This window comes from Canis lupus, chromosome 2, assembly GCF_003254725.2.
Source record: "Canis lupus dingo isolate Sandy chromosome 2, ASM325472v2, whole genome shotgun sequence".
Lineage (NCBI taxonomy): Eukaryota > Metazoa > Chordata > Mammalia > Carnivora > Canidae > Canis > Canis lupus.
The window spans coordinates 52,454,425-52,469,783 of NC_064244.1; the positions used below are offsets into that span (position 1 = coordinate 52,454,425).

The window sequence follows — 15,359 nt, forward strand, 5'->3', positions numbered from 1 at the left end:
TCCGTCTGCCTGTGTCTCTGCTTCTCTCTCTCTCTCTCTCCCTGTGTGTGCGTCTCATGAATAAATAAATAAAATCTTTAAAAAAGAAGATATGTAATATCCAATCAAAATTTATTTAACTTTCAAGCCAAAAAAGCAATGTTACCCTATATAGTCTTAATAAGTGTAAGATTTTCTTTCTCTTTGAAATATTGCAAATAGGAAACAATTTCCATTTTTGAATTTCAAATCCCTAGGAGCCATATTCCCCAGGCTGAGAACAATAATAGATTGAGAGGGTCTCAGCAAAATTAAAAGTATAAAGTTTTCCTATTAAATAAAGAATAAAAAGAGAAGCAATAGGGATTAGTTTGTTTCCAGTCATTTCAAAAAGCAACCAACAAAATATATGAGTTTATAGGTCTTTTAGGAGGCTGGAGTTTGATAATTTGGGATTGTGTATGACCTGGGAGGAAGAGTCTTCAGAGATAGTAAGTCCAGAATACTCTGGAACACAACAGCCACTGAAATGATTTTCAAGTCTACTTCAAATTAACTTAAAGGTTGGGTATTTACTTAGCCTTAGAAAAACAGATGAATCACTCTGTCACCAAATATGTACCTAGTGTATATGTGAAAGACATTGCACTTGGCCGAGGAGGCCCAGCCCTGCAGCAGACCAAGAAAGCTGGCCTTGGAAGACCTGGTGGGGGCTGTAACCATTCACCAGGATGCAGGCCTAGCTGGCAAGCTCTGCTCCTTCCTGCTACTCACCTCTACCAACTTCACTCTGTCCGGAACTGAAGGCATCTTTCTCTTCACTCACTGGACCAAGAGTTTCCTCTAAGATATTTTTTTATTATTAGGAAAAATAATTTGAGAGAAATTGAGGAGTAATTTGACAGAAAGATGACCATTCATGTTACCACGACTGTCACTAAAACTTAACCCTTAAGGATTACATATTATCAGCTAAGAAACATCAACTCCACTCACTTTCAAATAATATGCTAGGCTCTGTGGGGAAACACTAAGAGGGAAAAAAAATCAAGGAGTGAGACTATAAACTCATGATCCCGATTTTCAACAAAAGTTCCAATATTTATGAATCCAAACAATTATTGTTTTCCTTTGCAGAAGACACCCTCAAAGCTATAAACATTCCCACAATCATACCATTGTCTAAAGATGACCGGGAAATACTTTTGGAATTTCCTTCAGAGTCTGGAACATTTTCTTTTGAACAACCTCAAAGGTGATAATTCACTTTGTGCAAGTAAATTAACATCTTTGAGCCTACATTTCCTCACAGTCACATGGTGAAATAATAGTATCTCCTTCACTGGGATTTTGTGAAGGTTAAATGAGAAAACCTGCAAAGAGTACTCAGCACAGGGCCTGGCACCTAGCAAGTGCTCAGTAAACGTTGTTAGTATTATTCATAGTATAATGACAATTGTCACAATTCCCAGAGGATGTCTGATGTTTTCGCAGCGTTGAAGGGCTTTTGAAAATAAGTCTTCAATCAGGTGGCGATACAACTAGGTGACGCGGTGTAACGACGGCAGCAAGAAGAGACGACAAAGTAAGAAATATATTTTCTTTTTGTAGGTTCTCAATTGAAACTCTTTGGAAGGAGTCTCATTAATTCGCTAAATAATGGCAGCACACTTAAAACAAGCACAATCCTCTAATGTGTCTCATCTGAAAAAAAAAAACAAAAACAAAAACAAATCAGCTTCTTGCAATGAAGGCTTCTTGGCAATGCGTGGCCTTGACATGGGTCACTGTTTGCAGTCATGCCTGGTTCAGTCCAGTGGGGGGTAACAAAAGTGAAGACAGCCCATGCAGACGGAAACAATAGCAACAAGCACCTGTGCACTTCTGCTTTGTAATCCTCTCTCATTTTATGTCCTCCTGCTGTCTGCCTCCTTCTCAGCCTCTGAGAAGAGAGAGGGGGATCTTCTCAGAAGGTTCACGTGTCTGTGTCATTCGTGTTTTATGTCATTCCACTTAAAATGGAGAATCTAAATTGTTAGCGTGGCCCAAGTTTCCACTCTTCGGTTCTTATTTCTCTGCATCAAATTACACCATACCTATGCTTTCCGTTCATAACTTTAAAATTGCTTTGTAAGTGGCTTGCTCAGCATTATCCAGGCCCAGGTGGGAACTCTGTCTTTCCCTGAGTATAGGCTGCCAAGCAGTAGTAATATCACTAAAACATTAAAATCAATAATCCTAAAACACTGGGGATTTTCCGTACATAAAAACTATGTCTTTTCTGTTTATTATATCTTTTCCCTTGGAATCTAGAGTCTATTAGAAGTTCCTTAGTCATAGAGAAACAAAATATAAGGGACAGGGGAATTCAGTGAGAAAGAACATAGAGTGCCTAGCCCCCCTGATAACAAAGGCCCATTATGAGAAAGCTGGAAGTCTGTGGACATAGACGTGCCTTTAGTGCTCACAGAGCACAGAAACTGCTCCACGTGAGGGCACTCAGATTCTCAGGCTCCCTACCCTGATCCTGGTTGCCAAAGGACCAACGTCTGTCCTTGGTGGTAGCAAGCTTAGGAAACTCTGTTAGTAACCCTAAGCATGAAACTGGTATGTAACAAAAAAAAAAAAAAAGAAAGAAAAAAGAAAAGAAAAGAAAAGAAAAGAAAAAAGAAAAAAGAAAGAAAAGAAAAGAAAAGAAAGAAAAGAAAAGAAAAGAAAAGAAAGAAAAGAAAAGAAAAGAAAAGAAAAGAAAAGAAAAGAAAAGAAAAGAAAAGAAAAGAAAAGAAAAAGAAAAAGAAAAAGAAAAGTGTATGTCCTGACTTGGTGGCTATATTGCTGCACATGTAAGGAACTCTGAGGCAGACGTTAATTAACCACTGGGTACTGACCACATTTTCCTTCTGAGCCTTGCAACTTATTTCCTTAGAGAATTAAATCACAAGCTAGAAAAATCTTAGAGCTGTAAGGGATCTGACAGCTTGAGGGATCTTCTTCTTTATACCCATGAGGAAACTTGAACCCAAACAAGGTTATGTCACTAACTCAGAGTCAGAAGAGAATTCGTTTCTAGGTCCAGTGAGGACATGCTTCTCCTAACTTGCAGACCACAACACTGTTCTCAGCTCTTGCTGTTGACTTCTTAGTTTCTTTGGGAGACAGAAGTTCTCTCACTACGTACCCACTTCCACTCCCCAAATCTCATAATCAGTTTCGTTAGGGAATTGCCTTACATTAGAGGGATACAGAACACATTAGCAAAGACTTTGTGGGTCTCTCTAGAGAGGGTTTAAAGAAGGAGAAGGAGCTCTCTATTAAGGGGATATTTTAAGTGCAGTCTTTACTGGAGGCAAAGGCACAGAAGAGCAGTCTTCTGAAATTTCCTTCATGTCCCATGCTTCTTCTGTTAGATGCTCTCTATGATAAAAATAAAGTGTCAAGAGGCCTCCTAGCAAGTTGACATCGAAATGAGAATTTCATCTTAGATAAGGTGAGAACTAATCTCCGATTTAATCCTCCTAAGCCCTGTGCCCAGTTTCTTCAGGTTAGTTGGAGTCCAGTATCGACAGAGGTTAAACAAATCAGAGCACATATGGATGATGAGAACACGGTTTTCAGAGTTCTTTGAAGATTGTCTCTACCTTGCCAGCTCACGGCTTGCAGCAAGTGAGTAAACTTAGATTAACCCTAGATTGATCCAAAGACAAAAGAACCTTCAGCCAAGAGACCAAGATAGGGCTGAGGGGGAGGGGGGTGAAAAATATGCTGTGTCCTAATCGCCGGGAAAGAACAGGCTGTCCAAGCCAATTCTGTTCTGATCTATGAGATCAATTGCATCTGGAGCTCTTTGGCCACTGGCAGGAAGCACAGGGACAGCAGTGCAGGGCTGAGGAAGGATTACCTCATCGAAAAGAGCAGCAGCCGTGGCTACCAACCTCCCTTGCTGACCCCTCCCTCTCTGAACCTGCCCTCCCCATCCTCAGCCACCCCTGGATTGCCAGTTGCCCAGTGACGCATAGCTAGTCCATGAAGTATATTGATATATCAAACCTACAGTCTCCTTTCCAATCAGCCAACTAGTATCCTCCTATTGAAATCCATCTTAAAATTTAAATGAATAGAAATTAACCAGCTTTCAAATGCTTGGTCTCCTTTTTCCCCAAAAATTCTCCATTGGGGCTGAAATTTAATCATCTCTTGTCCCTCTTCAACATTGAACGCACCCACATCAAGGAGAATGAGAATGTAACCATGGGTTACATCAATGTGGGAACATGGTTTGTCATTCGATGCCAGGGCCAAAGAAGATACCTGTTAGCTTAAGTTTATGTAACTAGGTTCTTCTCAAAGGAAAAGCAAGGGTCTCTGTCTTTTCCCCCCTTCTCCACTCCCCCTTCTTTTACTTACTTCCTTCTTCAGGAAACACCAGAAAGCAAAATGGACAATGTCTTTATGAGCCACTTCAATTAGTGATCAGACTAGAGTGGAAACGGTGTGGAATGGGAGTCAGAGAAAGAGTACACAGATAAGGCTTGAGTCACATGGGGACTGGGAAAATAGAACTTCCCTGAGAGCAGGGAAAAACACACTGGGGTGGGGGCAGAAAGGCTTGCACTGGCTTCATTCTTTTTTTTTTTTTTTTTTTTTTAACGGCATAGAAGGCCTCTTGGACTTCAGATAACTCTTACAAAATATTTTGATGGATTGAGTGCAAAAAGTGAATCAAACATATGGATTAAATTTTCATTATAATACAGATGGGGTTTTTTTATTATTAAATTAAGTAAAATGTTTGGCAAAGTATATTTGGTTTTGGCCAAACCCAGGACATCTGAAAAATAGTTTTGAGATATTCAGTGAACTGAACACAAAGCCAGGTCTACCCATCCCCAGAGTTTGGAAAAATGAAATTTGGCCCATCAAGGTTTGATTCAGTGTCAAATATATTTGTGGGGAAGTAAGTTTCTGCAACACCAAAATTGCCTACGTGCCTTAGGAGAGCAGTGGAAATGCCCAATAGTTATTGAATAACTCAGCTTGCCCAGCACTATAAAAGGTAGCAATCCAGTGACCTGAGAAAAAGGTGAGCTGCTCCCCTCCTCCCTCACCAAGATATTAAGAACTGAACCAAAGCCAGTGTATTCTGTTTGCAACTATGCTGTCTAGCCTAGAAAATTAGCACAAAGCAGTAAGTGAATAGGAAATGCTCATTTGAGAGAAAGGTCACCACCGTAGCTGGATGGCTGACAAGGGGCTTTTATTATCTGCATTGACCAGAAGAATTCAGAAAAGCAAAGGACAATAACAGTATTGATGAAAGGTAAGGTCATATTGTTGGATATTTTTTCCAGGCATTAAGAACTTCATTTTACTTAATGGAAAAAAAAAAATCCCAAAGGAATGCATGGAAATTTTTGGCACTCTACTGCCAGTCTATTTGAATATCTTTCCATCAATCCATGGGTTACTGGAAAGAATCTTTTTTTTAATCCATCTATCAGCAACCCATCTGAACATGACTATACATGAAATGTCAAGTTTAGCAATCTTTCATTCCTGCACATGGCCATTGTGAAACTCCATTCCACCCATGGTAAAACTTCAGCTTTCCACCAGTGTTTTTAGGGGAATGGGCTCCTCTAAAGAGTCAAGTTTTCTGGGAAATTAAATGTTCTAAGAATCAAACCCCAGCATCAAGCCACTGGAAGTGTGTATTTAAACCACTTTGAGTAAAGTATTTGTCAATCTAGGATCCGCTCCCCTGCATTCTCACATAAAGGACTATGTTGTATTGCAAGAATGCTGTAAAGGTAGATGAGACCAACAGGGCTATTTGCCTCTCAAATACATGATCTCAGCTTGCAACTTTTTTTTTTTAATATACTTGTATTTTCTTCGTATGGTGCATGAATCAGGAAAACTGAACCACTATAGGTATTTAAAGCACAAAGGGATTTAATATAAGGATTTACCAGCTTTTGCAAACTAGAAAGTCTAGGTGGTGTGAAAATCAGGGATACCACTGCTAACATTTAATAACTCAGGAAATGAAGGCTTCATAAGAGACTGGTACCCATGACCTTAGCTAACTGTGGTACGAGGGCAGGTGACTCTCAGAGGGTTATCTGGAAATCCTTGGGAAAAACCACATGCCTGCCCAAACTGTATCTAGAAAACAGCCTCTCTTTTTTTCACATTCTACATTTTATGTGAGTGCCTCTCATTGGTAAAATCAAAACCTAAACCCTTCTAGTAAAAGAAAATAGAGTTTCTGGATTTCCAATGCCTGCACATGGAGAGAGTTTGGAAGGAAGAAAATGACGTTGAATGCTGCTGAGCACCCTGTCACTTATTAAGTGGGTTGGTCTTCCGCATTCCTTTCCATTTTTAATTTTTGTGGTAGTTAACATGATAATGGCTAGAAAATCTGCTACTTTATTTATTAAGGATAAACAGTCATAAGTGAGGACACTGAGACATTTATGAAAAACCGTAGGTGAGTGGTAGATTCTGGACCAGATGTATGAACCCAGCTCTGCCAGTTACTAGCTATGCTGTATTAATATTTCTGACCATAGGTTTTTCTCATCTGAAAATGGGAATAATAACTGCCAATCTTCCTTTCCCAAAGATGTTGCCCGTACCTAATTGTTTATACCTTTAAAAGTGCTTCACAAACTATAAGGTGCTACAAAATTTAATCCATTCTTTCACCACTTAGTGCCTATTTATTCTAGGGCATAGAATTAGACATTTCAGGAGTGTAACATAAAGACAAACAACAGTTACTGTGCCCTAGAAATTGACCACTCTGCAGCAGAATAGAGTACATTAATAAAAAATAAGACATAAAGTAGAATATCATACAGGTCATAACAAAGTACAAACAATAACAGTTTAGTCTAGGAAGAACTATTATTTCCACACGAAGAAATGTGGAAGGTTTTTTTGGCCCAGCTTTCTCATCTTCTGTTTGATTCCTGGACTCCCACTCTCATGTACGTCTCACGCTATTTCCTATAGATGCTGTTGCCTTAATGCCATCAATTACCCATCCAATTCCTTTCACTCCATTATCCTTGTAATTGTTTTAATTCAGAGTCTGAACACTGTTTGCCTACACCACCGCAATACCTTCCTCATGAACCTGTCTGCCCCCAAGCCTGCCCTCGTCATACTGATCACCTCCCTACAACCTTGTAGAAGTTTCAACTGTCCTCCACCTTACTCTTAGAATCATCTATCTCTAATGCAAATCTAGTTGCACCATCATCTATTTAAAATCTCTTCAAAAAAATAACATCTAATTTCAGGATGAAGTTGAAATGCCTTCACTTAGCCCACAAGGTCCTCCTTGATTGGCCCCAGGTTCCCTCTCTAAACTGAAATGGAGGGACGGGTCTTTATGCATGAACTTCCTGACACCTATTTATAATACTCAAAACAGCTTGTTATCCCCTTCCTGACTCATGATGGTGTTAAGTAGTATAGCTGTGACCCTTAAAATGAGGGGTTAGAATTGGGAGACTGGTGGCCTGGGGAACAGAAGAGCTGGCTGGAAAGAATAAAAGAGAAAAAAAAAGTACAAGAAAAGAGGAAGAAAGGTAAAACCTGCAATTTGTATCACCTAGTTTATGGGATACTGCATATGGGAGTCAGGACTCCAACTTATTGTCAGGTATGCAAGGATTCACTGGAGGGGGGGAAAGCACTCAATGCAGAGTCAGCACAAGTAAGATTCTTCTTTTTTTATGGGGAGGCCAGAAGTCAGGAGCAGTCTGAATCCTTTTATAGTCTGGAGGAAGAATCCTTTTAGAGAGAAGCCTTACTTGACTACACGAACCTCCACTGTACAGACTGTTCTCCAAATGTTTTCTAGTGGGATGTGGTTGTTGCAATTATTATAATGATTATCTAACCTAGCACGTTACATTCTCCCAAATGCTGCCATAAATATCTCATTTGAGGATCAACTTCTGGGCTCTCCAAATTAAAGAATAAAGAGTTTTCAAAGGGTGCCCAGGCTCCTTGCCAGGCTAACTAAAATGGTTATCATATGCCATGTTTTTATGGAGGCTTTGAACTCTCTATTAAGTCTTGGCAAAACTAATATGTCTAATTAGGTGTTACTTAAAGTTAACATGGCAACATGGTAGTCTCAAAAATACTTAGATGAATGAATGAATAATCACAAACCTTTGTGCTAGGAACTCAGATCACCCTTTAAGAAAGTCAGCTAGTGGAGTATGGAAGATCAAAGGGAATAGGTAGTGTGAGAACACACAAAGGCTGGTGTTGACTGCTGACTTGCCTCTATTTGTTCTCCTTAAGTGTCGGACTGTTCTGGGTGCATTCCCGCATCTAAGGGTGTGGATGTAGTGTGCAGTGTAGGGGAGGGAAGAAAAGATCCTTTTATTTTATAATTAATGGAATAACTGAGATTCTTGAACATTTTTCTTGGAGATTTAAGGGCCCATGAGTTTAATATTGTATGACTGAACTAGTGATCAGTGCATGGCAAGAATATTACCAGTTAGCCTTTTCATAAACCTTTCTCCTTGACACAAACATCAAAAATTTGTCCACATCAACTTAGAGAGACAGAACTAAACAAAATGCGTTTTAGACTCCAAATTGAAACTTGAAAGGATACATAAGCGATGCTTTTCAATCATTTCACAGATCATTATCCCTTCCTTTTTCCTCCCTTCTGAAGTTCTCTTCTGAAATAACTAGATCTTTGTGTTCTGAAGCTTCTAAAGTTTCTGGCAGGATCCATATGACTTGATTCAGACCACAAGACAAATACCCTGCTGGGGCAAAGTGAAAGCCACAAGTGTTTTCACTTGGTACATCTGGTCACCTAGTCTTCTGACTTCTTTCCAAGACCAGTAGAGTCCCCAAATTTCTTAATATCCTTCTGGAAAACCATGAGGACTGCTTCATTTACAATGTAACCTTACAGACAAAGAGAATATATTGCATGGCTTTAGACCTCTTCAGGGAAAATTAAAATTGTTCCTGGGGCCTTAACTTAGAGATGTTTTAAGCTAGTGATGGCTGTCTAATTAGGGAAGGGATGAAAAATGACATTTGGGAAGCACTCCATGGCTGCTTTTCATAATTTTTGTATTTGTTTCCTGTGACAGCTGTAACAAATCACCACAATGCTGGTGGCTTAAAACAATGCACATTTACTCTCTTACAGTTTTGAAGGTCAGAAGTCTGAAATCAGTTTCACTGCGGCAAAACCAAGGTGTCAGCCTTACTCTTTCTGTACCTCGGCAGGCTCTAGAGGAGAATCTGTTTTCTTGGCTTTTCCATCTTCTAGAGCTGTACTGCTTGTATTCCTTGGCTCATGACATTTTCTACCACCATCAAAGCAAGCCACCCAGCATCTTGGATTCAGTGGTCACATTGAAAAAGGTCACATTGCCTTTTTCTGTGTCAAATCTTGTTCTGCTTCCCTCTTATAAGGGTACTTATAATTGCATTGGGTCCATCCAAATAATCCAGAATAAGTTCTCTGTCTCAAAATTATTTTTTTGAGATCTTATTTATTTCTTTATTTGAGAGAGAGAGAGCAAGAGAGAGAACACAAGTGGAGTGAGGGACAGAGGGAGAAGTAGACTCCCCGCTGAGCAGGGAGCCCAAAGTGGGGCTCAATTCCAGGACTCCAGGATCATGACCTGAGCTGAAGGCAGACGCTTAACTGACTGAGCCACCCAGGCACCCAAAATTCTATTTTTTAAAAGATTTATTTGTTTATTTTAGAGATAGAAAGAGAGAGTAAGTGGAGGAGCAGAGGGAGAGAATCTTCAAGTAGACTGCCCACTGAGTGTGGAGCCCAACGTGGGGCTCAATCTTACTGCCCATGAGATCATGACTTGAGCCAAAACTGAGTCGGACACTCTATGGACTAAGCCACCCAGGTGCTCCTCTATCTCAACATTCTTAATCACGTCTGCAAAGTCTCTTGCCATCTAAGATAGCATGCACCATTTCCAGGGATGAGGACCCAGATATCTTTCGGGGGCCAATATTCAACCTACCACATTTTTTGCTTTTAATTTTCACAACTGTACCATTGTACATTGTTATCCCCATTCTATAGAAAAAGGCCACTGAGGCACAGACAGATTAAGAAATGTATCATTATTTCAGGTAATAAGTAGCAGAGCCAAAGTTCAAATTCAATTCTTCCAGTTTATAAAAGAAAAGAAGGAAAATTAGAAACACAAAGCAACATTGATGATAACCTTCTCACATCTTTTTTCCCATATTCCTTTCCCATCTTCTCCTCATACAGTAGGGATAACTGATTCCCTTTATATCTGCCTGGCATTTGGCAGAAGAAAAAACTATTTCCAGATATGGGATTGGAAAGAAATGGTCACTACTCTTTGGCTGGGACTGAACTTCATATTTTACCTAAATCCCTTTTATGACTTTTCTCACCTTTCTGCTTAGATTATAAAGTCAATTTTTGGTCTTTTCAATGTGCCAGTCTTTGTTCTTAGGGTGCTTATCTGCATCAACTCATTTCATCCTTGAATATGCCTAAGCTGTAGGTACTATCATTACTTTTATTTTTTTTTCATTTCACAAAAGAGAAAATTGAATTGTACAGTAGTTAAGTAATTTGATTAATTTTTCACAAACCAGGATTCAAACTCAAGTATCTTTAACCACAAAGTATGATACTATCCCTACTTATAGGCTAATGCTTTATATATATTTTGAACTTCAAGAGGAGGCTTTATTCTTTTTTTAAAAAAATTATTTACTTACGTATTTGAGAGAGAAAGAAAGACAGAGTGCAAATAGGGAGGGAGGAGAGGCAGAGGGAGAAGCAGACTCTCTGTTGAGCAGGGAGCCTGAGGTGGGACTCGATCCCAGAACCCTGAGATCATGACCTGAGTGAAGGCAGATGCTTAACTGACTGAGCCACCCAGGCGCCATGAGGAAGTTTTATTCTAATTCTCCTTTCTCCCCGTATCACTAAGTATAGTTTATTATACATGATAGGCCTTTAGGTGCTGAATAAATAAATGAAAGCTGATTGTAACTGTTATTTCTGTTTTTCTCATATATTTATTCCTTAATAGGTGCCTTCAGAACCTGGCTACTCAAAGTGTGATCCCCAAACTAGCAGCATAGGCATCACCTGGAGCCTAATGGGAAATGGAGACACTCAGCCCCCGACACCAGACCTATGGAATCAGAGTCTGCATTTTGATGTTTCCCATGTGATTTCCATGCACATTAAAGTTTGAAAACCAACCTTTAAAGCACATATTTAGATTTAATAACCTTATTCCACAATACCCACATGGTTCTCTCACCTCTTTATACACTTGAATGCTGTGGCTCTGGCCTCTTTAATTTCATCCTAAATCTAAAGTTATATGATTTGCCCAGTTCCATAAAAGCTTTTGAAAGCATTTGTTCCTATGTGAGAAGAACAGTGTTACCTAAGGAAAGCGTTAGTAGCTAATACCTTTTTTTTTTCTTCAAAGTAAGAACACAAGCATCTCCCCTGCCTCTATGCACACATAGAGACCTGGCTCCAGCAGGTGCACTGCAGGTAAGCTGGAGAAAGCAGCAGCCCAGGTAGAGCAAGGAGTCGAAGCCTCTCTCTGGTACAGGGGAGGGAGCTGCTCATCACCATGACATAAAATAAAGCTCCTAAAGGAGCTCATATCTTTCAATCATCAGAACAGTTTCACAGCAACCATTTCACTTTCTCACCCTCACCTCCAGACCCTCTGGCAACCTGGCTGTGGAAACCTGTGAGTAAAGAAGAGAATGACATACATCATCCCTGGAAATGCCCTCTAAAGAATCTGAAGGGTAGTTTGTGATGCGAACATGGAGGAATCCCTTTCTTAAGTAGGAGTTGATATTACTAGAAGGATAAAGGACTCACTCAGCATGGAGGGAGATCAGATCACCGCAGATCCCTGCTCTTGAAATTGGAAATCAAGTCAACCTGACTCATAAAGAGCAATGGGCAAATCCAACTGTAAAAAAGCCAATGATTTTGGACAATCTATGCTACTTCTCTTTCAGAACTTAGTTGACTACTAGACTTTGTTTTGATATTTTAATCTCCATCTACATAGAAAGTATTGGTAGGTTGCTCTAAGTAACATGGTATCTTCAATCTATAAATACAGAGGATTCTGAGACCCCTCCATTGGCAGTGTGAGCATTTTTGAGACTTTTATCCCCTAAACTTAGATTTAAACAGACCCCAAGTGTATTTAACTGAGGACTTTTGCTGCTAATCAAGATCAAGTCCTAGAAAATGAATTTACCTGCACTCCTGAAACAATCAAAACCTAGACCAAATATATGAAACAGTGGCTTTCAAGACACATGACATGAGTCAACAAATGACAATGATCTCTGAAAAACATTAAGCAAATTCAGGGAGCCCTAATCACCAACTTACTTTCTGGACAGAGTTTCCAGGCTGCAGCAGCAGGAGAAGAGACCCAGGTAGAGCCTGACATTCTCCCTGAGTCGAGGTGACAGAGCTGGGAGCGTGGGGAGGCTACAGTTTGCAGGGCAGAGGGCTGGCAAGGAAAGATGTTTGGAGAGAGAATGTTAGATCCTGACCCCCTGGAGCATTCACCTGAGTACTGACCAGCAAAGGACCCTAAGGGAACCATCAGATGGCAGGGAAAGAACCATTGGAGAGGATTAGAGGGAACAAAACTCAGAGCACACATGGAGCCGGCCATAGTGTCCACTGGCTAGAAATGGAAAACCTCATAATTGCAGGATATTGCATAGGCTACCATATTAGTTTTCTATTACTGTGTATTAATTAACCACAAATTGAGAAGCTTGAAAACAATACCCATTTATTATTTTTGTTATGTGGATGAAAAGCCCAGGCAGGTTTGACTGGGTTCTCTGCTCAGGGTATCATGAGGCCAAAATCAAGGCATAGTTGGGCTGAGCTCTTACCTGGAGGCTCTGGGGAAGAATCTGTTTCCAAGTTCATCCCGTTTTTGGCTGAATTTGGTTACCTGTGGTTATAAGACTGAGGTCCCCATTTTCTTTCAGCTGTTGGCCAGGGATTGCTCTCAGCTCTTAGAGGCCACTCATAGATCCTTTCCACATGATCCCTTTACATTTTCAAGCCAGCAATGATACACCAAATCACCCTTGTGCTTAGCATATTTGACCTACTCTTCTGCAAGCATCCAGAAAATTTCTGCTTTTAAAAAGCTCGTATAACTTATGCCTACCTGGATCATCTATCTTCAATCCAACTTATTAGTAACAATTATATCTGCAAAATCTCTTTTCCTGTGTCTTGTAACATAATGATGATAGTAACACCAGAGGTCAAAACATGGAGGCCATCAGGATTCTGCCAAATGGAAGTACTCAGAAGAGTCTTTCCTTAGCAGTGGTAAAAGTGCCCCTCCACTAAATGCTTCCCTGATCTATATTAACAAAGTTTACAGGCAAGAGCCAAAAGCACCAAACTATTTTTCAGGTTACTTAACCACATCCTAGAACAAAACTCTAGAATATCTATAGGAACACAAAAAAATAATATAGCCACCAAAAAAGTAAAAATCACAATGTCTGGCATCTAAAAAAACAAAAAAAAAAACAAGCAAAAAAACAAACAAAACTTACCAAGCATGCAAATCAGCAGGAATATCTGACCTATAATGAAGAAAGAAATTAAACAATCAACACTAACTCAGAACTGACAGCAGTGACAGGATTATGAACAAAGGTCTTAACATAGTTATTACATCTATATTCCATATGACAAGAATGCTGAAGGAAAAACTGACTATGTTAAGCAGAAATGTGAAATATATAATATATATTATATTATTTTTAAAAGGCACACAATGATCTTTCAGAGATGAAAAATACACTATGTGGAATTGATGTCATATTAGATATTGCAGAAGAAAATATTAGTGAACTGGAAGACATAGGAAAAGACACTATCCAAAATAAAATACACAGAGAAAAAAAGAATAAAAATAAATAAAACATTCATGAATGTGGGCAACTTCAAGTGTCCAACATACACATAATTGGAATTCTCAAAGTGGAATGGAAACAATATAAGAAATGATGGCTGAGAAGCTTCCAAATTTGTTGGAAACTTTAAATCAACTTACCACTAAGCATAAGAAATTATGAGGACAACTATCTCTCAAATTTCATAATTCAAATTTCATAATCATAATCAAATTTCTCAAATACAGTGATAAAAAGAAAAGGAGTCACCAAAAAATGGTAATATATACAGAAGAACAAAGCATGAAAGCATTATTTCTCATAAAAAAAACATGAATAAGAAGACAGTGGAGCAATACCTTTAAAGTACTAAAGAAATTATTGTCAACATAGAATTCTACACCCAACAAAAATATTTATTTTAAATGATAGTGAAATAAAGATGTTTTATAGATATACAACAGTTGAAAGATTCCATCACCATTAAACCTACACAAAAAGGAATGTTAAAAGAAATCTTTCAGTCACAGGGAAAATGATACCAGATAGAAATATATATCTATATAAAAGAAAAAAATAACATCAGAAATAGTAACCACAGAGTTAATATTTATCATTTATTTATTATAGGAACAACTTTAAAAGATAACCGGTCATCAAAACAGCATATGGCAAACATTTTCCTGGAAAGGGTTAGAGAGTACATATTTTAGCCATTGCAGGCTATATAGTCTTTTTTTAAAAATAAATCTTTATTTAAAGATTTAATTTATTTATTCATGAGAGACAGACAGAGAGAGAGAGAGAGAGAGAACAGACACAGACAGAGGGAGAAGCAGGCTCCATGCAGGGAGCCCGACGTAGGACTCGATCCCAGGTCTCCAGGATCACACCCTGGGCTGAAGGCGGCGCTAAACCACTAAGCCACCAGGGCTGCCCTATAGTCTTTTTTTTTTTTTTTTAAGATTTTTATTTACTTATTCCTGAGAGACACAGAGTCAGAGAAGCCGAGACACAGGCAGAGGGAGAAGCAGGCTCCATGCAAGGAGCCCAATGTGGGATTCAATCCCAGGACTCCAAGATCGCACCCTGGGCCAAAGGCAGATGCTAAACCGCCCAGCCACCCAGGGATCCCAAGGGCTATATAGTCTTTGTGGCACTACTCAGCTCTGCAGTTCTATTAAGATAACATCCTTTAAAAAGTATATAAATGAATTGATAGGGCTATGATACAGTAAACCAAAACAGGTGGTAGACTGGTTTGGCTACCAGACCTTAGTTTGCCAATCTCTGATCTAAAGCAAAAATAACAATGATGCAGTGTGGGATTCATAATACATATAGAAGTAAAAGGTTTGACAACTACAGCATAAAGGCCT

At 39.2% G+C, this 15,359-nt stretch overlaps 1 long non-coding RNA gene across 1 annotated transcript; it reads left to right on the forward strand.

Moving 5' to 3' along the window:
* Positions 1-5,066: 5,066 nt before the first annotated feature.
* LOC118354113 (uncharacterized) lies at positions 5,067-11,259 on the forward strand. The gene is made up of 2 exons (XR_004814103.2): positions 5,067-5,296; positions 11,085-11,259. It is a non-coding gene; the product is annotated as an uncharacterized LOC118354113 (long non-coding RNA).
* The last annotated feature ends 4,100 nt before the right edge of the window (positions 11,260-15,359 follow it).